The sequence below is a fragment of the Choloepus didactylus genome, chromosome 19, assembly GCF_015220235.1.
Source record: "Choloepus didactylus isolate mChoDid1 chromosome 19, mChoDid1.pri, whole genome shotgun sequence".
Lineage (NCBI taxonomy): Eukaryota > Metazoa > Chordata > Mammalia > Pilosa > Megalonychidae > Choloepus > Choloepus didactylus.
The window spans coordinates 1,187,511-1,210,781 of NC_051325.1; the positions used below are offsets into that span (position 1 = coordinate 1,187,511).

Consider the following 23,271-nt stretch of genomic DNA (forward strand, 5'->3'; position numbering starts at 1 on the left):
ACCCAAGATAATGACCACTGCATCTTTTCTAAGCAAGTCCATGATCTATTGAAGATTCAAATAAAGTAGAGTTTTTTGTGTGTTTTTTGAAACTGTTGTTAAATGAATGTTTGTTAATATATTTTTCCCTGCCCTTTCCTCTAGATTTGGATCGAAGTGTAAACAAAATAATCTTTCCAGTCACTGTGGTTTTTTTTGTAATCTTTTATAAATTCTGATTCTCTTACATGGGATGTTATAATTATCAAACCCACACAGCACTCAAATTTTAATGTATACATTAGAATAGGATAGAAGACAAAACAACAGGTCCACAATGTTTATTTTTCACTTTTCCAAAAAGCATCTGTAATTCCATTTATATTAAGCTCTCTTTATTTAAATTAATATTCCTTTCATACACTTTAATCAATCATTTATTTGTATATTGTTTTAGCATAAAAATTTCATGTGTTTTCATATTAATACAGTGGCAAGTTCCATATGTATAGTTCTCTGTGGAGCAGACAGGGTCATCTGGAAGAACAGTGACACCCTCTGAACCTACCTGCACAACCACAGCCTCACAGTCAATGCACAAAACAGGGAGAAGTGGAAATATATCACCCATGGCATATGCACTTTGGCTTCAGCAAAATGTCCTCACAGTGATAAATCTTATCCCATGAGTGTATTTCACTTTCCTGCCTCCCTTATAGCACCTCCATCCATGGATTTTCTGAATGCCTCACACACCAGATCCTATCATTGGAACATGCCTTTTGATGCTCTCCTTAATCCCCAAATCCTGCCACAATCACACCAAGTCTTTTTCAGTTCATATTGTTGCCTCACCAACTTGACAACAGGCTAGAAATTGGATTCTCTAGTGTATTCATGATTTAGTCATGATTTAGTCATTAAGTAATATTGAATAGCCATATGCTGCTTTCAATTCATTTCATGATATAATAAGTTAGAAAGACATATTCAGATAAATGGATCAAAACCTGTCAATATTCAGGTAAGGAAACTGAAGGTAAGTGGTGCTGACCAGCCCCAGTTGCACAGGTGAGACATGTCTGGGCAGGATCAGGACACCTTGGGCTTCAGCAATCATGGTGCCTAGAGGTGAGGGCACAGACCTGTCCTTTCTAAGTCTAATAGGGGATTGTACCACTATTAGCTCTAATTAAAATACCTACCAACACTGACAACTTACTAAAATTTCACACATGAAGTTATAGCTGAGGAATTGTATCAACAAACTGGAGAAGGTGACACAAAACACCCTTCTTTCAACGATACTTCAAAAATAAACCATAATCTGTTATAAAGAAAATGATCAGGAAAATATATATTTTATTGTATTATATTATGTTTATTATATTATATTATGTTTATTATATTATATTATATATTATACTATACAATACAATACTATATTATATTTTATTATATTTTATTATATTATATTATACTATATTATTTTATATTATATTATACTATATGTATATTATACATACCTATTGTATATTCCATATAAAAGGAATTTATGTATGTAAACAGACATACTAATACATATATACAATCCTTGCGAATAGTGGCACAATGACAATATTTCCAGAGCCATCTTTGATTACTGGCCCCATATGACTCCCTGTGCAACACATGTCCTGTCTGAAATTAAAGGAACCAGTGACTGGTGGTGGACCACACAGGGAGCACACTGTGTTCTCCCAGGGTGCAACCAGCATCCTCCTCCAACGGGGCCCCCAAAAAAGGACCTCCCCTCATCTCATTTCACTCTATTTAGAGAGCTACCTCCCAAATGCAAATAACCACAGAGGGAAACAGATGAAACCACAGCATAGAATTACTTAAATTCAGGGTCCCCTCAGTCTGGAAAATATTTCTGGAGCATTATGTACCTCATCAACATGAACATAAAACCTTTTGGTTCTTCCTCTTTCTGGTGGCAGCTTCCATATGTGAGTATTCAGGGATTCAGGTATTAAGGTAATGGGGATGATGCATCTGAGAATGACTCACTATGGCTCCCCTTGTCCTCAGCTGTCCTGTCCCAGGTGCAGATTCAAGAGTCAGGACCTGGCCTGGTGAAGCCCTCACAGACCCTGTCCCTTACCTGCTTTGTCTCTGGATTCTCCATCACAACCAGTCCATACTACTGGGATTGGATCCACCAGGAATGGAAGGGACTAAAGCGGTTATCAAGTATATGTAGTAATGTTGATGACTACTACAATCTATCCCTCAAGAGTCTACTCTCTGCCTCCAGAGAAACACTGAAGGATCATTTCACTGTTCAGCTGAGTTCCATGGCTACTGAGGACACAGCCCTGTATTACTGTGTGAGAGAAACAGTGAGGGGAAGTCAGGGTGAGCCCAGACACAATCCTCTCCATGTAGGAGTCAGCTGGGCTCCAGGGGGCACTCGGGACTTCCCAGAGCAGCAATCAATGCAAGGCTCAGGTTCAAGGAAGCTGTGGTGAAACAGGATATTCCTGCAATGATATAGTTTTTAATCTTCTTAAAATCATGTAATTCCTTGAAAGTCTGCATTATATCTTTTCTAAGTAATGACAATAGTATCCAAGTTTCATACACAGAAAATATATATTTTTTTTAAATTAAATTCAGTATTATTGTGATATATTCCCATACCATGCAATAATCCATGGGGTACAATCAACTGTTCACATTACCATAATATAGTTATGCATTAATCACCCCAATCTATTTTTGAATATTTTCCTTACACCAGAAAGACTCAGAATCAGAATAAAAAATAAAAGAAAAAAGAAAACCCAAATACTCCCCCACATTCCACCCTATTTTCCATTCAGTTTTTGTCCCCATTTTTCTACTCATCCATCCATACACTGGATAAAGGGAGTGTGATCCACAAGGTTTTCATAATCACTCTGTTACCCCTTGTAAGCTACATTTCTATACACTTGTCTTCAAGAGTCAAGGCTACTGGGTTGGAGTTTGATAGTTTCAGGTATTTACTTCTAGCTATTCTAATACATAAAAACCTAAAGAGAGTTAACTATATTGTGCAAAAAAATGTCCACCAGAGTGACTTCTTGACTCCATTTGAAATCTCTCAGCCACTGAAGCTTCATTTTATTTCACCTCACTTCACCCTTTTGGTCAAGAAGGTATCCTCAATCCCATGATGCCAGGCTCAGACTGATCCCTGGGAGTCATTTCTTGCATTGTCAGGGAGATTTCTGCCCCTGGAAGTCAGGCCTCCTGTAGGGGGGAGGGCAGTTATTTTACCTGCTGAGGTGGCTTAGTTACAGGGAGAGGCCACATCTGAGCAAAAAAGAGGCAATTGGGGAGATACTTAGGCACTTCGCATTTTCCTAATAGCCAGAGAAGTTGACCATTTTTTCATATGTTTTGAGCCATTTGTATTTCCTCTTCAGAAAAGTTTCAGTCCATGTCTTTTGCCCATTTTTTATTTGGGTTGTTTGTCTTTCTGTTGCTGAGTTGAAGAATTGTTTTATATATGCAGGAAATTAAACTATTACCTGATATGTTGTTTCAAATATTGTTTCCCATTGTGTTGGCTGCCTTTTTACCTTTCTGCCTTTTTACCTTTCTGACAAAGACATTTGATGTGTTTAATTTTGAAGAGATCCCACTTGTCTATTTGTTCTTTGGTTGCTTGTGCTTTGGGTGTAAGGTCTAGAAAATACAAATGGCTCAAAATCAAGAAAAAATGCTCAACTTCATTGGCTATTAGTGAATTGCAAATCAAAACCATGAGATATCTTCTCACACTTACCAGAATGGCAATTACTGAATTATAATTTTTAATGGCTTTCTAAAAAAATGGAGGTTTAACTTAAGGTCTGGACTCGACTGAACAAGTTGGATACCTCAGTGGCTCTTGGGTCAACTCTGTTGTAGAATTTCACATTCAAAAATTTATTTTCAATTTCTTAACTTGACTCAAGTTAATGTGCTAAATAGAAAAGATTCATACTGCTATACTATAGATTAGTTTTCACAGTAATACATCTTCATTTCTTTGTTTATGATTCCACTCAATGAAAAACCTACATAAGTGATTTATTATATGGGTATTTGGAGATGATATAATTGATGTTTTTTGGAAAACCTTTTACACTCCATACTCAGATGTACTTAATTGTCAAGGGCATATTTAGATTAGATTCTTGAATAATCATGTTGATCTGCTGCTTTTTTAAATGGCTTTGGAATTGAGTAATCAGTAGAGTCTGGATGAATTGCAAAGTGATAGTGAAAGCCTAAATTGATTTTCACAAGACAATCCGTAGAGATATGATATCCCCAGTGAGGACGTAGAAAGAAATTATGAATTTGTTATTGGAAACTGGAAGAAAAGCAAGAATCACTCTCAAGTAGCAGATAAATTGTATTGGAAGTGGAAGTTGTATGCAATGACTTTGGATATTTATCTGTGGATATTATCAAGGAAAGTGGAGAAGTTGTAGTCTTGTTTTTCCTTGCACCTTATAGTAAACTGTGAGAAGAAATGGTTAATCAGAGAATTAAACTTGTAAGCACAAACAAGTTAGCAAATGATGATTTGGGAAATTCTCAGGGTATTCAAATGGTATGATCTGATACTAGAGCCAAAATCAGCTCTCTCAGAGACCTCACTGATTTCTGAGAAGTGAGTCCTCAGAGAAAAGGGCTCCATGTGAAGTTTTAACTGAATAACATTTTACTAAAGAGGGTGTGGCTGCATATTGGATCTAGTTAGATTTCTAAGAGTATGCCATGACTGGATATGCAATTATCCAGGAAGGATCTATAGAAAGTAATTTTGTGTGATGATGTGAATCCCTTTGAACTACACATGAAGCTGAGATGGATTTTGGAAAATATTTATGAGTAAATACACTGCCAGCCTAGACTGAAAGGAACAGTGAGGTGATACATTGAAGTAAGAATGGTTTGAGTGAGGAACACTGAATGCAAAGATATGGGCAGAAAATGTATCCTTGAGCAAAGAGAGACAGCCTACACACATGTGTGGAAATTAGGGTCCACCCTAACTTTTGAGGTCTTTCCTTCACCCCAGATATTCAAGGTTCATGGGAGATTGCCTTCCATACCAAAGTTTTGAGAGAGTGGGTTACCTCCAGTGTTGAAAAAAGTGTTCAGGGATTGTTTGGCTGCCAACACAAGGTATAGACAGGGTGGGGCTCAGACCACAGTTTTCAGGTAGAGTGAGGCTACCATTCCAATGCTCTGGAAGGGTGATATCCAGACCCCAGCATTCAGGAAGAGCATGGGCACTATGAAAGTACCAAGAAGGGATTTGGCTGGTGCTGAAGCATGTCTGGAGTACAACGCATCAATCTACAGATGACTCTCAGACATAGAATTATAAAGGAGTTTTCTCTATTGAGTTTTGGTCTTGCTTTGGACACAAAGCACCTGTTTTCTTTCCAAATTCCCCTTTTAAGAATGGGAATGTCCAACCTATTTTTCCAATATTACATTTTGAAAAAAGAAAACTTGTTTTCTAGTTTACACTGTTACACAGAGAGACAAACATTGCCCCAGAACAGATCACATCCATGAATGATTTGAATGAGACTTTTGTTTTGGAATTGTTTTAAAACAGCTTTATCATTATGGCTTTTGATCATGTGATTTAGTGAATGTATTATCCATGTGGGAAGAGGGTTTAGATTCCTAGCAGCTAAAAATTAAAAGAGGTTGGATTGTCCAAATAATTTAATGGCTCATGGTTCAGATGCAAGACAGCTTGCTTCCTCACAGGGTCCCTGTCTCCTGGCTGGCAGGCAACAATGACCTACATAATGACTTCAGCCATATTAGTTTAAGGCCCACCTTCATTCATTTTGTGCACACCTTACTTATAACATCTTTGGAAGTTCTCTTTCAAATGGTTTCTTTGAAAATTAAATTGTTAATGAGTATACTCATCACCTTAATTTCTTGAGTTTCCATTTATGCAGGGAACTATGAAAATGAGAAGGAGAACAACTCAGCTGTTGATATAACAGTAACACTGTGGCAATGATGAAGTCCTCTTCCCCTGTGAAGAAGGGAAATTATAGCAAGCAAGCCAAGTCCAACAATAAATAGTCTGCCAAGAAATGTTAGAGGCCTGGAACTTGCACACACATGCTGTTCCTGCAGCTTGCTGATTAACCAAATTTTTTCTGCCCAAGGACAATCCAAATGAATTAACACATACACTCCTTCACTTCCCATTTCCCCCACTCCCATTTTCCTTAAAAGCCACAAAAACTGCTTCCACAGCACTGCTTTCCTAAGAAGAAGTCCTGTTTGGTGCTGCTAAACATGTATACTTGTACTGGGTAAATAATACCTATCTTCTTTCAGCAACAAAGTCCTCTGGTGTTTTATTTTTAGGGATGTTGGAAATCTAGTTTCTAGGATCTCAGATATTCAAAGTTTAATTGTTCACACCCAGAGGTCCAGGGGTTGGAACCTGAATATGTTTTTCACTGGGGACATGATTCATTTCTAATTGAAGTACATGTCTTTCTGGGAGCCAAAGAACTGACTGTGGGTATGGAGTTATACTCCTTAAATTTAGAACTTCCAGTATCTGAATCCATGAGAAATAAATTACTATTTTTTAAACCAACTCATGGGATATTTAACACAGCATAATGGAAACTAATATGCATAAGCAGTAGAAATAATTAAATTAATTAAGGATTCAATGTCCCATGCCCACGGCAATGCAGGATTTCACAAAAAGGACACAGCTGAGTGCAAGGTATCCTGAGGGAGGAAGAAGAGCTTGGAAAATTGGGGCCCCTCATGAACTCCTTTAAATAATAGAGTCCTGGAAGTTCAGGATGAGTGGAGATACTGCTTGGGTTTTTGCAGGAAGTATGAGCAGTCAAGGAAACCATCATCTCCTCACAAATGAATAATATTTTCCATTATTGAATACAAACTCAACCAAAATCCTGATGGAAGGATCATCATCCATTTTCCCCTAAAACATAGAAGGTGTATATACATGTAGCCATCAAAGATGGGGCAAATTCCCTGGGAATGATGCAGTGAGTTCATGCAAGCTCATGCAAATCTCAGGAGCTGAGTTTGAATGGAAATCATGCCCTACCCAATATATTCTCATAAATGTTCTCTCAGATGGTACTGAGCTGGATGTTAAGAAGAAAAAATAGGATGTGTTCATCACAAACTCAGTTTCTAAGAGGAAAGAGAAGGGAAAGTCAGGTGATTTTCTGTCAGTGAGGGATTCTCATAGGTTCAGGATTTATTTTTGCATCATCTTAAAAGCTTTCTCTCTGTGGACTGGTAATTTTCTCTCCTGGATTTCCAGGCTCTGAATTATCAGTAAAGAAAGGGGTGTCTCTGTGAAAGGGCTCTAGCTTCCTTTCCCAGATTCTAAAACAGAGCCTGAGGTCTCCTTGGATATTCCCTGATTTATTCCTGGGCTCTCAAAGTGCAAATCAGCAGCCAAGTTAAATCTCTATACCTGGTCACCATTTCTAAACTCCAGGAATATTGGATTCTCTCCAGAAAAATATAAGAGTTTTCTGAGTATGTTTTTTGTTTTAGTGGTTACTTCTCACTGTGAGTGTTTCAGAGATTTCCAAAAAAGGGGACCTTATTGAAGTGAATGATATTCACCACAACTGATTTCATTTTCATTGCTGTCCCTATATTCCTGGCCCAGTTCAGCTATAGATGCCAGACCCAAACATAGAGAATTCCTCAAAGATCCAGTTCCTCACTTGCGTGGTGTATGGATTCTCCATCACAATCTTTGTTTACTGCTGGTACTAGATCTACCAGGCCTCATGAGGGAATTGCACTGGTGATGAGAATTATGTCATAATGGAAATGCAAACTATTGTCCAACTCTCTGGAGTTTATTCTCCATCTCTAGATACACATGCAAGAACAAATTCCCCTGCAGCTGAGCTGTGACTCCTGAGAATATAACTCTGTATTACTGGGATTACATAAAATAAGAGGACACCTATGTGTGAGCTCAAACACAAACCTCCACATCAAGAGATAGGTCTGGTCAATAGGGGATGCTGAGAATTCATGGAGCACAGGGCAGGAACACAGCTTTAGGAATAGGAGCAGGTGGAGGCTCTGGAGGTGTGTCCTTCATTGAGTGGGGTTTTTCTTGTCCTTTAACTCCCTGAGACCTTCCTCTGCATTTTATTTTGAAGATTTTATTTATTAGCTAAGTGTATGTAGCAGGAAATTCTTTCCCCTTGTTACTATAGCATTAAAATTATGTGTGCTTATATTAACTTTCAGAAATTCATGACAGTTATTGAGTTGATATATACATCCAGATGCCTCTGTTGCTTGATTTTCTGATCATAAATCTCTATCCTGAGTTGACTCATTCTACCTCATCCTGCATAGATCACAATGGCGCTTGAATCTAGGTATACTTCATTATACTCTTGGCAACATCTCTTTGTGCTATGATTATTAGTGGAATACATTTCTATTAAGATGATCTAAATAGTTTTGAGATCCCAGCTACCAGTTTCAGATTATACTTGTTTGTATTGATTTCATTTTCAGATAATTAGTTTCAAAGCTGATGACATTGACCAAAATTATAATTTCAGTTGCTCTCTGCTCAGTCCAGCTATTTCAGGTATTTGTTGCACCAAATGAAAAATGTTCAGTTTTACTTTTAGTCTAGATCCAATATATTCTGTTTCCATTCTATACATAAGTGTTTGGCTCTCAATATATATATATATATATATTTAAATTTTTATTGGGATTGTTCAGATACCATACAATTATCCAAAGATCAAAAGTGGACAATCAGTTGCCTCTGGTACCCTCATACAGCTGTGCATCCATAACTCTACTTAAATTTTGTTCAATTTTTAGAAACTTTTCATTACTCCAGACAAGAAATAAAGTGAAAGATGGAAAAAAGAAGAAAGAAAAAGAAAAGGAAACTCAAATCCTCCCATATCCCTAACCAAGCCCCCTCAATTGTTGACTCATAGTGTTGTTATAGTACATTTGTTACTGCTTATGAATGAATGTTGAAATACTACAAACTGTAGTGTATAGTTTGCAATAGGTATGTACTTCTTCCCTATATGCCCATGTATTATTAACTTCTAGTTGTATTGTCATACATTTGCTCTGGTTCATGGAAGAGTTTTCTAATATTCATTCAGTCAATCATGTACATTGCACACCATAGGATTCACTTTTATACATTCCCATCTTTTGACCTCAAATTTTCCTTCTGGTGACATATATGACCCTAAGCTTCCCATTTCCACTTCATTCACGTGCCATTCAGCACTGTTAGTTATTCTCACATCTTGCAACCCACACCTCTGTTCATTTCCAAACATTTAATTTCATCCTAGTTGAAAATTCTGCTCATACTAAGCAACCACTCCCCATTCTTAAGCCTCGTCCTATATCTTGGTACCTTATATTTCATGTCTATGAGTTTACATATTATAATTAGTTCTTAGCACTGAGACCCTGCAATGTTTGTCCTTATGTTTCTGGCTTATTTCATTCAGTATATTGCCCTTAAGGTTTTGACATCAACCCATTTTTTTAAAATGGTTTTGTTCACAACCCATACACTCCATCCTAAGTAAACAATCAATGGTTCTCTGTATGCTCACATATTTATGTGTTCACCACCTTCACCACTATCTATAAAAGGGCATCTACATTTCTTCCACAAGGCAGGAGGGAACATCAAAGAAGGTAGAGAGGGAAAGGAAAGGAAAAAAATGACAGCCAGGAAGTAGTAAAGGGAAAAGCAACCCCAAATTAAAGTAGGGTAAAGAGTCAGACAACACCACCAATGTCAGGTGTCCAACATGCCTTCCCTATCTCCCCCTCCTATCTTCATTTACCTTGGTATATCACTTTTGTTACATTAAAGTAAACATAATACAATGATTCTATTAGTTACAGTCTCTAGTTTACATTGATTGCATCCCTCCCCCTATGCCTCCCCATTTTTAACACCTTGCAAGTTTGACATTTGCTTGTTCTCCCTTGTAAAAGAACATATTTGTACATTTTACCACAATTTTTGAACACGGTAGATTTCACCAAGTTACACAGTCCCAGTCTTTATCTTTCCTCCTTTCTTCTGGTGTCTCACATGCTCCAAACCTTCCTCTCTTAATCATATACATAGCTATATTTGTTCAGTGTACTGACATTGCTGTGCTACCATCTTCCAAAATTTTGTTCCAAACCATGCACTCCCATCTTCTCTGAACACTCTGCAGTTTTCCCTTTAGTATTTCCTGTAGGACAGGTGTCTTGTTCACAAAGTCTCTCATTGCCTGTTTGTCAGAAAGTATTTTGAGCTCTCCCTCATATTTGAAGGACAGCTTTGCTGGATATAGGATTCTTGGGTGGTGGTTTTTCTCCTTCAGTATCTTAAATATATCACACCACTTCCTTCTTGCCTCCATGGTTTCTGCTGAGAGATCTGCACATCTGCACTTTGTTATGTGATGGATCGCTTTTCTCTTGCTGCTTTCAGGATTCTCTCTTTGTCTTTGACATTTGATAATCTCATTATTAACTGTCTTGGTGTAGGCCTATTCAGATCTATTCTGTTTGGAGTATGCTGCACTTCTTGGATCTGTAATTTTATGTCTTTCATAAGAGATGGGAAATTTTCATTGATTATTTCCTCTATTATTGCCTCTGCTCTTTTTCCCTTCTCTTCTCCTTCTGGGACACCAATGATACGTAGATTCTTGTACTTTGTTTCATCTTTAATTTCCTGGGGATGTTGCTCATGTTTTTTCATTCTTTTCTCCATCTGCTCCTTTGTGTGTAGGCTTTCAGGTGTTTTGTTTTCCAGTTCTTGAGTGTTTTCTTCTGCCTCTTGAGATCTGCTGTTGTATGTTTCCATTGTGTCTTTCATCTCTTGTGTTGTGCCTTTCATTTCCTTATATTCTACTGGTTGTTTTTTGAACTTTCAATTTCTGCCTTATATATGTCCAGTGTTTCTCTACAGCCTCTTTCTCTTTTGCAAAATATTCTCTAAACTTTTTGAATTGATTTAACATTAGCTGTTTAAATTCCTGTATCTCAGTTGAAGTGTGTGTTTGCTCCTTTGACTGGGTCATAGCTTCATTTTTCTTAGTGTAGGTTGTAGTTTTCTGTTGTCTAGGCATCTGACCTCCTAGGCCACCCCAATCAGGTTTTCCCAGATGAGAACAGGCTCATGTCACAGAAAGAGTTAATATTTCAGTATCTGGTTTCCCTGATGGCTTTTCTTAGAGGATTGAGACACCTGCACTTTTCTGAAGAGCAGATGCACCTGTCACTGCCTTGTAAGAGGGTGTGGCCTGTTGCTGTCCTCCCCCAGGCTTTGGGGTCTTGTTCCAGAAAGACTGAAAGATGGACAGTAGAGCTGGGCCCCTCCCTTTCCTCTTGGGAAGCTATGCCCCCTCCAGAGATGTCATTTGCATATCAATAAGTTCTTTGTTTCTGTGACTCTGCTGATCAGTGTTTTGATTTTAAAATGTCTGAGGCTATCTTTACTGCAAAGCACTGTGGGCTGAGAACAGCTGAGGTTTTCTCCACAGAGAGAGAAAGGGACAGAAAAACTCCCAGGTTCACCCATCAGCCAGAGATAGCACCTGATTCTCTGGGTTCCCTGTCCTGAGACAGATATGTCCCCCAACTCTCCCAAGGTCAGTTGTCACCAAAAGCCTCTGTCTGCTTGTTGAGGATTCACTGTTTATATTGAGCAGTTAATATTAAAACCTCACTTGGAGATGGTCTGAGAGAGTGCACTGCATAGCTTCTGTGAGGGAGGGGCTCTCAGTTCTTGGCTATCAGCATGGGTTTGCAGTTTTACTTACAGATTTTATGCTGCAATCTCTAGCATTCCTCCTAATTCAGGTTGGTGGATGATGAGTGGACAGTCATGTTTGTCTCCCCACAGTTATTCCAGGTTATTTACTAGTTTTTTGGTCATTTATGAATTGTTCGGGGGGGGTGACTAACAGTCTTCCATGCCTCTCTATGCCACCATCTTCGAGCCTCTTCTCCATATATTTTTGAGTGAAAGAATTTTCAAGTGAAACCAAATTTCCAAAAGATATTTCTCTGCATTTATATTATTCCTAAACATTTTATTATTCAGGTTTTCACTGTTTATCCGTTAATTAATTATGGATTACAGCTAAATTATACTGAGCTAATATGTCATTACATGTCAACCAGGGAATTCCCCTATTATTTCTTGGTTGACATACACATACTGAAACATTAATCACTAAGCTTAAATAACTCAGCATTTTTTTTGGCCTGCATTTCATCATTGAGGTAAATATTTTCCAGTGTTGGACAACTGAAATTTCTTAGCATGTAGATATCCTGATCTACATTCAATTTATGAAAGTCATAATTTCTGCAGACTATGCCATGCCCATACATTATTATGAATCAGCATAACTTTACAGAATATCATGTTGTGAAGATTGTTTCAGAGAATGAAAATGTATCCAGGTCATTTTCAGTGCAAACAAGAAACTATTTCCAAAAGTCTTGAAGAAGGTAAATATTTGAAATTGTGGTTTCCCCTCACTATATAGACTAAATATTATGTATACACTCCTAGCATTCAGGTAAGGTAATGTTATGGTTTGCTAAATTGTGGGAATGCAATATGACAGAAATGGTTTTGGCTTATGCATGGAAGATTATTAGCTTACGAATTTACATGTCTAAGGCATGACATCATTGTAGATGGCCTCTAGGACACCATGGTCACATGGGAAGCCCATGTCCAATGTCTTCTGGTCCTTTCCTGGATTTAATTTCTTTCAGCTTCTAGCATTGGTGGCTGCCTCTCTCAGCTTCAGTGGGTGTATTCTTGTCTCTCAACTTCTTTGGGGGTTCTCTGAACTCTCTAGAATTTTACTGTTTGTCTTTTATCCTCTTATAAAGAACTGCAGTGAGGAGAATAAGACTCACTTTGAATGGGGTGGGTCACATCTCAGTTGAAATAATCCAATCAAACGTCCTATCTGCAGTAAGTCTGCTCCCACAGGGATGGAGTTCCTTGCTCAGCCAATGCAGCTATGCCTCCCTGTCAGTCTCCTTCTATCTCAAGTCCTTCATTCCCAGCCTTCCATGACTTTGGGTTGTCTTGCCACTTGGCTCCAGATGTCCTTAATTCCCAAGCCCTGCTATCAAAATTGAAAACTTCAGTGTCTAGATCTAGTACTGTTTACCTTTATTCACTGCCTCCAGAAATTCTTGCAGTGCTAATGGTGTCTGCCTTGTAACTTTTTAAGAAAATATTAATTACAATCATTAATATTATTGAATGTTTTACACTATGCTGCATTCAAGGTCAGATCATAATATAATAAATGGAAGGGATGTTTATAGGTAAGTGGTTCTAAATCCATCAATATCCAGGTGAGGACACTGAAACTGAGGTAGTTTACCTGCCTGATTCTTACAAGGATGATAGATCAGGTCAGGAGCAGTTGTTCACATGCTCCTTGTGCATTCACTATGGTTAGAGAGGATGGCAGACAAGTTCCTTCTGGCATCTAAGAAGGATTGATAATGAAAATAACTGTGGTGGTCCTAACAGCTCTGACATCTTAGTATGTATCTACAATTAAACTGACTACTTTGTAATGACAAAAATAAAATTCTGAGAAAAGAACCCTAAAAACCCATCCCTCCACAAAGATTTAAAAAAAGGCAGAAACTATGAGAACCAACTTCATCATGTATTTTTTTATGTATATATATCCTCCCTAGAAATAGCAGAATGATGACAATAAACACAAAGCCACATTTGATACTTTACCACATCTGGCTGCCTGAACAGCTCATTCAAAACATTTCCTGTCTACAAGTAAAGGAAACTGGGTTGGCTGTTTGGAGAACCCAAAGGAGAGGACTGTGTTCTTCCAGGGCTCAGCCACCATCCTCCATCCAGGGTGAACATAAGACAAGGACACCCCTCATCCACTTTCACTTTAGTTACAGAGTTACTTCCCAAATGCAAATCACCACATGGGTTAGCAGATGAAATAACAGCACACAGTTGCTTAAACCAGATTCCTCTTCAATCTGAATATTCTCTGGGATTCATAGATGTCATCCAGCAGAACATGAGAGATTGTGGTTATTTCTAATTCTGGTGGCAACTCCCAGATGTGAGTGTCTCAGGATTCAGACATGAAGGTAATGGGGATGATGCATCTGAGCACATGACTCACTGTGGATCTGCTTGTCCTTAAGTGTCCTGTCCCAGTTGCAGCTGCAGGAGTTGGGACTTGGCCGGATGAAGCCCTCACAGATGCTGTCCCTCACTTGTACTGTCTCTGGATTCTCTTTAACCAGCTGTTATATACTGGCTCCAGGAAAGGTTTTGGAGTGGGTCAGTGTAACACAGGCAGCTGGGAGCACAAAATATAACCCAACTTTTCAGTCCAGATTTACATCTTCAGGGATACCTCTAAGGACAAAGTTTATTTTATTTAAAGTTGAGTAGCCTGAGACCCGAGGGCTCAGCCAGGTATTACTGGGTGAGATACATGGGAAAAAGATGGAATAGGAGGGGCTGGGCTTCAGGGCTTGCTCGGGACCACAAGAGGGTGCTCAGGAGCCATTCCCAGGGTCATGAGCAGAGCCAGGCTAGAGTCATTTCCTGGCTTTGCCATTGGTTCTCTCTTCTAGCTTCAAAACATGTCATCCCCAGAGAACCACCTTTCCATTTTTTCTAAAAGTGCTATGGTGTGTCCACAGAACATATTTTTATGTTATACCCATGTTGTATGTATATAATTACATATTATATACATTAATATATAATGTAAATTTACATGTAATTTGTAGGATTTTGTCCTCTTCTGAATTTATCTCAAAGTGTTTTTAAAAACTTGCATTTACCATTATTTCTCTTGCATCACTTTTCCTGCATCATGTTTGCACACACACCATCCTGTAGAGACCCATGTCTGTAGGGGGAAGAACAAGGATGTGGGGGATCCTGAACACTGACATGGGTGTCTCAGCCAAGTGCCCCACTTTTCTCCCTCCATCTCTGTTTAAAAATGCATTAAATGTGGAATCAAGAACCAGACCCCTACACTTACTGTAAGACTTTCACAAACTATGATACTATGCAAAGGCCAACCTTGCAGTAAATACCAACCATGTTTCACACAAACATGGACACAGAAATACATTCAAACTTTCAAAATATATATCAATATACACAGAATTTAAAAAATAGCATCAAAATATAACCTATTTTCATACAAAGTGCATTATTGAAGCCATTTGTATTTAATTTAGCACTTCTTTAATATTTCATGCATGTGCCAAACATTTATTACCATGCACTTTTTTCATAAAATAATAAAATATTTTAATATAAATATAATATCAAGCTCTCTATTATTTTCTGTGCAATAGGTGGGTGAGGAGAAATAACTTTTCATGGTCCTAATACTCTCTGCACAGCCACAGGCTTCTGAATGCAGATCTTACATGATTTTCCTCATGGTGAAGCTGGTCCTACTCACTTGTATGCTTGGACCATATGTTGCAGCACATCCTGGGAAGGTGAGCATGCCTCCAAATTATTGCACTCTGCACAGCTTCTGCATCTGGGAACAGCTTTCTCATTGCACTGTATTGTGTTAAAAATGTGTTAAAAAGAAAGAGTTGAAGAAAAATTCCTTTACTGAATATAATTCACAGCTGCAGAGAATGTCTTTTCTGTCTTTGTTGCCTACTGTGAGTATGTAAGAAATTAGAGCTAGAAAGAACAAAGAAATGTCACTGGGGACATCTGAGAGCTAGCTGAAGATAAACAACACCTGATCTCAACAAGAAGCCCCTTCCCAGCCCTTTCCTGCACATACTCCTAGCACTGGGCCCTATGCTTTGTGGGTCCTGGGTGACCCTGCCTCCCAGGTTCCTCCTGCCAACCTGCAGGGGAAGATTGTGTCTGAGCTCACACTGTCTTCCTCTCTCTTTTTCTCTCCTACACTGTAATACATGGCTTGGTTCTGGGCAGTCATGGAGCTCAGTTTATGAGAGATCTCATTCTTGGATATGGCACAGATGAAGCACATTTGGCCCATGGAATAAAGTCACAGTTTTTATTCCATGATGATCCACTGTAGTAACTATGAACCATCCATTACAGCATAATTGCTGGGGGCTCACAGATCCTGAGCCAGTTATAGTGACTGGTTCTAATGGACAATTAACAAATAACACAGGAGAGGGATAGGGTCTGTGGGGTCTTCACCAGTTCTTGGCTCCACTCCTACAGGAAACCTTGGACAGGACATGAGTGGACAACATGAACCAATCTTGTCAGACACAACCAATCTGATTACCAATATCCCATTTCTTAAGTCTGCTTCCTTATTGTGCCTTAGCCTTGGTCTAGCCAAGAGCACATCCATATCTGAGCTCATTACAGACAACATAGATCGTTGGAGGGTCAGTGGTGTACATGGCAAATGGCCATCTAGATGAAAGGAAACAAGGGGTTTCCAAATGTTGTCTCTTGTCTTGCTTGCTGTAGGATATTTTAGGGTTTTCTAAAACTGTTGCAAATTTCTTAATATTCAAATGTCAATATACATTTTTAAAAGTGCTGCTATAATTATTTATAGTAGTATTATCAGGCATTCACAGTATTTTGACTGATTTCATGCAAGTGCTTACTAATGGTAGCTTGAGTTTTATAATTCATCAATAGTCAAGACTCAATTAATGGAGACTGGTGTCAATGGAGAATCATCTCAAAGGCATTGACCTGATGTGTAACAATATTGATGAATTCTGGATTCTGATATAAGGAAAATATTGAGAAATCTACATAACAAAATAAAGCAAATTTTCTTTCCCCCATCTTACCTATATCCCATTTCCTTGGCTGTTATTTTTTTTTTTTTCAAAAGAAAACATTGATGCTTATTTTTCATTTCTTTTAAATGCCATACCAATTAGCTATAAGACAGTTCTGGAAAATGAAAATATTTACACATGGAATACAAAATAAATATAAAATAACTGAAAAACAAATTAGTTATCCATTGATTCATTTTGCATTTCCCCTGTTCATCTTCTGGTTCAATTTTCTTTGCCTTTTGTATAACCTTTTCTTTACTTGCTTTCAAATCGACTTTTGGCTCTGGTTTTACCCACTGTGTTTCTATGAGTTTTTCCTCAGCTGGTATAGCAAAAACATTTTCTATGGGATCATGTGAAAGAACAGTCTTTGGTTCTTTCTTTCTCAGTTTCTGCACTTTCACTTGCTCTTTCTCTTTGTATTTTGCAGCTGTGATGGATCTCATGATATGCTGATGCATGTTTGGTGACTAGTAATGCAGATTTTCATATAAAGTTGGTCCTCCAAAACTTCCCTGGAATATCTTTATGAGATTTAAGACAAAATGAGGTCCTATTTCTACAAGAGCAGCATCCTCTTCTATGATCTGAAAGTTCTGAAACCATAACTTATTATCCAAAATGGTGAAAGTAAACACATGGTCCTCAAATGTTTGGCTTTTGGGATGATACCATGGGGTATGAAAAATCTTAATTAGTTCTTTTAACAAAGCATAATGTTGTAATTCATCAAAAACAGGGTCAAAAGACAAAAGAGACCAAGTGCCTTTCAAACAGTTTCCAGTCAGCTTTAGTTCAGTTAAGGTATGAATATTTTGAACAAGGAATTTAGCAGATTGCCTATGAGGTGAATTTGAAAGCCACATATAAAGATCTTGTTTTTTCTTGGCTTCAAAATAAATACATTTATTGCAGTTTTTCATTTCACAGACTTCATTAATAACAAATAACTTATCCTTATAATCAATTTTAGTATCTCCTTTAGAATGAGGCATCAACATTCTTAAGTCTCACATTAAAGGTCTTGTTCTGAAATTTATTTCTCTGGAAGAAAAGATGAGAATCTGTTCTTTATTTTTCCACTGGCCCTTGCAAACACGGCCTGGGACATGGTCTTGCTCTTCTTTCACTGCCTCCTCTGCCATGTCTCTTAGCTTAACAGGTGACCCAACATCATTTTCATTTCTTTTTGGCTTATTGGCATGAATTGCCAGGCCTCCATGCTATTTTCTCTTGGCCACTGCCATCTTGCCTACCAGTCATTGGCCTTTTAAAATATACTGAACTGGAGGATGCAACCAGAACTGCACATCCATATGCAGCTCATGCATTCCCACATCCCTGATGCCATGTCTGGTATCTCAAGGACTCACCCTGCAAGCCCTGATGCTAAGAATGACTGCTGTGCAATATCCATTAAGCATCCTGGGCATCCCTTGTTCACCTCTTCTGCACTGGAAGCTCCTTGACTGGCATTAGTAGCAGATCTTCTTATTTAGCATCTTTTATTTGTGATAATCAACAATTTCTCCTCCCAGATCCTTAAACAATGAGCCAAATAATTACCACTTCATATTCGTGCATATCTATATCTCATCCTCCTTTTCTCTCCTTTAAAATAAAATAACATTTGGAAGAGTTCTGAATTTCTGATTTTATACAACAAAAAAGACCAAAAGTATTCTCATCTCCTGTATACTCATGTTCCTCTACTCCACCAGAACAAAATAATTATTTATTTGGAAGGTTATTTATAAGATTTTTCCTACACATAGACTTTATTCCACAGAAAAGCAAAGGAAGTCCCAAGGGCCAAGCTTCCTGCAACAGCCCAGAGCAAGACTTAGAGGTCCCTCTCAACTATACATTCATGTTCCAGGGCATCTGTGTGATTTCATTTGTAGACCTACCTGGAGAAATCTCTTGAAAAATACTGCACCCCTCTGCCTCTCCAGATATGACTCTGCATTTCTCTTCATAGAAAAAAAAAAAGAGAGAGAGTAGAGTATAGTGCACATCTCAACATCTTTCAAGTTTCATTCTCTCTTTAACTTATTTTAATTTTGGTCAATGTGAACAATTCTACAAACTGCCATGACACACCTAATTAACATTCAAGATATCAAGACAAATCAATCTTCTTCCTGATTCACTTTGCACAACATCCCTTAGCTTGAAATGCTATTGAACACTTTTGTATTATTGAAAAAATCACTTCTACTGGTTTCTCCTTCCATATGTGGAAATCATATCAATCCACTTGAACATTTCCTCCACATCAACCTGAGATAGGAAAGTTACACTTTCTATGACTGAATCTAGTTACCTAGTTTGATAATAATATAAAAACTATAACATTGTAAATTTCAGGTAAATGAGTTGATATTTAAAGTGAGCAAGCCACTGTAAGCTATGGAAAGCAGTTCTGATGCTTCTGAAGGTTTGGGGAAGTCAGAGTTCAATGAACCACCAAATGTATTAGTCCACCAAGTATTTCATCACCTGTTATGATACCCACTAGTTTCATATCAAAGCTTCACCCAGTTTGCAGTTTGGAGTCAGAAAAGGCCTGCCTCCCACACAAGCTGAGCTAGATCCCCCATTTGTGTGTGAACTGAAAGTGACATGAACCAACTGTATCATCCAATCTGACAACATTGCATGAGACCTCACACTAAATTATTGCTGACAAGCCAATTAATTTGACCATATCAACCATGGAAAGGCAACAATTTATCCTTGACTGAATTGATTTCTATTTAAATATGTGTTTGTTTTACTAACCAGGTAATCTCCAGGGAATGCATTCAAAGATACTGAAGGCCAGCATGGATGATATGAAATCTTCAAGTATGACAGCTGAAGTCCAGAAATCTAGTTGCTGCTTGGGGATAGAAGATGAGGACTTGGAGACATGAGAAATGGTCCTAGTCATCTCCATCCTTAGCATTACACAAAAACAGATGGACCAATAGAACAATGGAAGTCCAAATTTATTCCTACAAATGAGCCCACATCTGGAACACAAGCTGACATCAAATCCCATGTGGAAACAGACAATAACCATGCAGATGAGAAGTAGCAGAGGATACTTAATCATAGCTTGCTATAGGGACAACGTCATCAACCAGCTTATCATGTAGCAGAGACTCAGAACCAGGCAGGTGTGAAAAACCAAAGGATGTCTTTAGGCATAGTGTCTTTGGAAGTTGTTGGCATAGCAAAACTGGAATCAGTCAAAGTAGAAGTCAGTGCCCTTTGTTATTCATTAGAGGAGATTTGATTCTTTGATTTATTTGGTAGGGAGCATAGCAGTGGGGTGTATACTCAGAATCAGGTGCAGGGAGAAGCTCAGGAGGGGTTTTGTGATGAATAATTTATGTGTCAACTTACATATGTTCTGGTGCCCAGTTGTTTCATCACTTGATGCTCCTTATGTTACTGTGAAGATATTTTGTAGATGTGACTATCATCTCCAATTAACTGACTATAAATAGAGGTGATGGTCCTCAAACACCTGGGTGGTCATTGTCCACTCAGTTGAAGCCTAAATATCAAGAACTGTGGTTTCCATATAAAGAGGAAATTCTGCCTCAAGACTGCTGTTTCTCATACTCACTATGATTACATCCAGCAAGTTAGTCTATGGATTTTGGAGGACTTCAGTTTCAAGGTTTCAACATGTTCATTCTTACCAGAATTTCCAGCCTACTGACCTGCACTGTGGGATTCCAACATTGAAAAATGGAACAATTGCGTGGAACAATTCCTTAAAATAAATAATACATGCACACACACACACACACACACACAGAAATACAGATATGCAGATATCCTGCTGGTTTTGTCTCTTTTGAGAACCTTGTCTAGTACAGTTTCATTTACTGATGTCTTGGGAAACAGGAACTTAGAGATGTACTTCTTTCTGGATAACATCAGAGATTCTTATAAGTAAGGCCTTTAATCTGATTAGATTTATATGCATTAATGATTCCATTTCCAGTGGTAAATGGGGCACTGTAGGCCATGGTGTGGTGTTGCTGTAGATATAGGAAAAATGTAACCTTTAGACAACACTAACCCATTATTTGTATGAGGTAAGTTCTGAGGGCTATGTACTTTATACATTAGAACATTTGTATCAAAATATCATTTATAATGAAATTGGTTGTTTCAAAATGTGCTATAAAATGTGCAAGAAAAACAATAATACACTAAGGGCTTCAGATTCAGAGCTCATCTGCCACAGAATTGCTGTGCACATTTCTATGTGTGCCTTGAAAGATACCCTGTTCTCCTGTAGCAACAGATTTGTGATATCTTTGTGAAACTTGGAGTCTTACATTGTGAGTAGTTTCATTTAAATACATATTGTATTCCTAAACTCTTAGGTTCTCTGCATTTAAATTAAATGTGGGTGGTTTGGGAAAGAATGGGATTCTGAGAACTGGCATTGTGGCATATCGGCTGATCCTGAAGAAGCTGTGAAATTATACCCCTAAATTATACTCAGCGTCCCTTACTAGTAGAAGCAGCTCATCCACATGCATTTGAGGAAATTAATGCTGTAATGATTTTCCACTTAGCATTCAGTGCAGCCTTAGACAAAGTATTATAGACTAGTTGCCTGAAACAATAGGAATTTATTGTCTTAATTATTTGCTACTCAAAATGTGAAATGTAAAGTTCAGCAGGGATTGGCTTCCTCTGCAGTCTCTAGGGTTCTGATGGTGGCTTGCCCACCAGAATCTTTTCCTTTATCTCTGCTTAGTCATCTGTAACTCTTTCCACATTTATCTCTTTATAATTGTCCTATTCATATAAGTGTAAGGTCTTAATTCAGGTGAACCTTAATGCAATCTGGTCTCCTTTTAACTAATAGTATATTCAAAGATCCTATTTACAAATGGCTTAACATTCACAGGGCTGAGGGTTAGGACATAAACTTACGTGAGTACATGATTCATTGCTTAGCATTCTTTGGCCTGCATTTAAATTAGTTCAGGTCTCCAAAAGACAGGACATTCCCACTTGCACATTCCCCTCTTCTTGTACCAACACACCAAAATTCTTATGATATTTCAGTAATAAATCTATTGAAAAATCTCTTATATATCAGTTTTGGGTAATGTCCATTATAGACCATGGTGTGGTGTTGCTGTAGATACAGGAAAAATGTAACCTTTGGACAACACTATAGGTAATATTCTTCTCTCTCTTGCTAACTGTGAAATTCAGAAAATAACTCATTTGCTTCCAAAGTACAATGGTAGGACAAGCATAGGATAGAGATCCTCATTGAAGTGGAAAAAGAAAGGGTCACATTTATAAAGCAAGCCCAAAATCCTCTGAGACACATTCCAGTAGATCCAAAGACCAAGAGTCACCTGTGACTGGAAGCTCTGTCCTCCCAGCTGGCTAGGGAGCAGCCCTACACTCTCTACACAAATGCATGGCAGCTACTTTCTCCCTGACACTTGGGTGGCAGGAACTATATTTTCTGAAGCACACTAAATAATATAAATAATATGGTCAGTTTATTTACACCCTAACTATATGGAATTTTGAATAGGAGGTGAGATCTTGTAGGTTTGTACAGGATAGTGTAAAATTAATTTGGGCAGAGCATAAAAATGTATTTGCAGAGATCCCCTGAGTAACTGGGAAAATGTGGAAATATTCAACTTCTCCACCAGGGTCATTACTGATATTCTCACAAACATTGAGGACTGCCAATTTAGTAGGCCAATTCCTCAATCTTGGGGCATTCCCTTGTGAAGCCTGTTCCTACAAAGGAGAGGCTAAGCTGGTCTCCCAGAGGTGTAAATCCCACTGGCAACACAGTCATGTCTCCTGGGGATGAGCCTGTACCTGACATTGTGGGACTGAGAAAATCTTCTTGACCAAAAGACGGAAGAGAAATGAAGCAAAATAAAGTTTCAGTGGCTGAGAGATTTCAAATGGAGTTGAGAAGTCACCCTGGAGGTTATTCTTATGTGCTATATAGATATGTCTTTACCATTTTTAGTGTGTTGTAATAGCCAGAGGGAAACACCCAAAGATGAAATGTAACCCAGTAGCCTTGATTCTTGAAGATGATTATATAGCTGTAAAGCTTACACACTGTGAATGTATGATTGTGAAAACCTTGTGGCTCACACTACCTTTATCCACTGTATGGACAGATGAATAGAAACATGGGGACAGAATTAAAAGGAAAATAGGGTGGGCTGTGATGATGGAATATTTTAGGTGTTCTTTTTTACATTTATTTTTTGGAGTAAGGAAAATAAGTGTTCAAAATTGATACATATTTTGAAAGTGATTACTGTT

General features: G+C 38.1%; 1 pseudogene; it reads right to left on the reverse strand.

Moving 5' to 3' along the window:
* Nucleotides 1-17,128: 17,128 nt before the first annotated feature.
* On the reverse strand, nt 17,129-18,185 carry LOC119515572 (annotated as a pseudogene).
* Between the last annotated feature and the right edge of the window lie 5,086 nt (nt 18,186-23,271).